This window comes from Palaemon carinicauda, chromosome 11 (genome assembly GCF_036898095.1).
Source record: "Palaemon carinicauda isolate YSFRI2023 chromosome 11, ASM3689809v2, whole genome shotgun sequence".
NCBI lineage: Eukaryota > Metazoa > Arthropoda > Malacostraca > Decapoda > Palaemonidae > Palaemon > Palaemon carinicauda.
Window position 1 is genome coordinate 145410661 of NC_090735.1, and position 2500 is coordinate 145413160.

A 2500-nucleotide genomic window follows, 5' to 3' on the forward strand; every position below is an offset into this window, starting at 1 on the left:
GTAAAATTTATAAAGGAACGTAGAAATTTAACATTTATTTATTCGATGTCAAATTCTATACTCTGGTGTATGTCATTAGCATATTCTAAGCCTTGTTCACTTCTCCCCGACTTACGAGAACTAAGAAGATATCATCAAAGTATCTTTAATAGAAGAAAGGGCCACGTGACAAAGGACAATTACGTAGAATTTGATCCTCCAGGGAGCTCAATGGGATATCAGCAAAGGCGGGACTTATGTGAATCACACTCTTATAGCATTAATTTGATTGTAGAAATTTCCAAATGAAATATAAGTATGTGGCTAGTACCACAAAGAGCAACAGCTTTTTTGACAATCCGATTGGTTAAATGTATATATATGTACGTGCGTGAATGTAATTCTAAGTATCCAAAATGAGTTCTATAATATATTTTGAAAATACCACAATGAAGGATACTTACAAAAAACCAGAAGCTTATAGCCAAAGTTATGCGAAGGGTTCCCTCGTAAATATATTTTAGTTAGAACTTCCATGAGTTAAATCACTGTTGCTGATAACACAAGTTTCACAAGGGAATTGACGATGAATTTCCGGACAAAAAATGACAAGAAAATCAACTTTCATCTCTGGACTTGAGTCAAAAGACATGCTGACCTTCCGTTTGATGTTTCCATTAATGTTTATCCGAGGTTGGTCAAAATTTAAGTTAATAAGCATTTTTTTCGTATCTACAACAGGGTTGTTGATAAAGTTCCATAGAGTAGTATATTTAGTAAAAACTCGATATTGTTATTTCTTTAAAATAAAACATATATACTCACAAATTATTATACATACATGCATACATACATACATATATGTATATATATATACATACATATATATATATATATATATATATATATATATATATATCTATATAAAAGTTGTATTGACACAGAAAGACCATAAACAAAACATGTCTGGTGCTTTGTTCTGCAGCGGACTAGTACTGGCTAATGATGATGATGATGATGATGATGATTATATATATATATATATATATATATATATATATATATATATATATATATACACATACATATATATATAAGGATTCTTAACGAGGTGTATTAATCGGGCACCGACCCCATACATCATTGGTTTGGTGTGGACGGTCAGACGAAAGTCTTCAAACATCATGGCGATAAAAACTGGTCAAACCCCAGACTAGAATAACCAGGACTGAAACCTTTGTCATGCAGTGGACTGGAAATAGCTGCATTTGTTGTTGATGTTGTTGTTGTTGTTGTATAGGGATGAACATAATGGGTGATCTGATGGGTTTTATCTTATACGTCAGCGTTGCTGGATCATGTTTTCCCATTCTTAAGATACAGAAACCAAATCTATATGTATGCGTTGTTGTGAATAAGAAAACAAACTGAAAGGGCAAAAAATAGTATCGTAGAGGAAATGGAGGCTAAAAACCATAACAAAGAACAATTACATAAATGAAAAAAAAAGAGGTGTGATTCACAAGGACTATTCATGATATAAATGTGTGGCAGAGGATTTAGTTTAACTTTGGAACAATATATTTGACATAAGTTTAAAAATCCTTCTTATATAAGACATTGAAGGCTCTACACAATATTATATAGTGGTATTCTTACACTTCTTGAAAGGTTTATGAATCATTCTCAACCTCTTCCCTGTTGAACCAGCATTAGTCCTGATTACTGTGAATGGGATCACATTAGGAGTCATAAAAAGACTTCCTTTTTTATTTAAGTTGAGTAATAGGATTTGTAGGTATACGTCTTAGGAATACAATAGTCTATGAAACTATAATTTTTCATGAAAAAATAATTTTCGCGTTCAAGCTGAATATTGGAAACTATTTTTTTGTAACAGAATAACAATATCGCAAAAAAAAAAAAAAAAAGATGTTATGAACAAAATATCTATGATAATAAGTCACTTTTCCTCACGAGGGTGCCAAGCTTGAATACAATGTGTCCCTTTTCATCGATTCCATAATGAATTGAGTTTAATGTTATAAAAGCAATACTAATGAAACTTGACGTTTAGACGTGTAAATGCATAGATTTTCATACCTCTACTGAGCATTGCGTTAAAATTATCATCATTCCTATAGAGTAAAATTTATAAAGGAACGTAGAAATTTAACATTTATTTATTCGATGTCAAATTCTATACTCTGGTGTATGTCATTAGCATATTCTAAGCCTTGTTCACTTCTCCCCGACTTACGAGAACTAAGAAGATATCATCAAAGTACCTTTAATAGAAGAAAGGGCCACGTGACAAAGGACAATTACATAGAATTTGATCCTCCAGGGAGCTCAGTAGGGTATCAGCAAAGGCGGGACTTATGGGAATCACACTCCTATGGCATCATTTTGATTGTAGGATTTTCCAATGAAATATAAGTATGTGGCCAGCACCACAAATATATATATATATATATATATGTACGTGCGTGAATGTAATTCTAAGTATCCAAAATTAGTT

The 2500-nt window shown here is 31.8% G+C and overlaps 1 protein-coding gene and 1 long non-coding RNA gene across 3 annotated transcripts in view; one reads left to right on the plus strand and one right to left on the minus strand.

Moving 5' to 3' along the window:
- LOC137650283 (uncharacterized) overlaps positions 1–2500 on the minus strand; it is a 78207-nt gene that overhangs the window by 72690 nt on the left and 3017 nt on the right. The gene's annotated exons all lie outside the window — the stretch shown is intronic.
- 5-HT2B (5-hydroxytryptamine receptor 2B) overlaps positions 1–2500 on the plus strand; it is an 82340-nt gene that overhangs the window by 34406 nt on the left and 45434 nt on the right. The gene's annotated exons all lie outside the window — the stretch shown is intronic.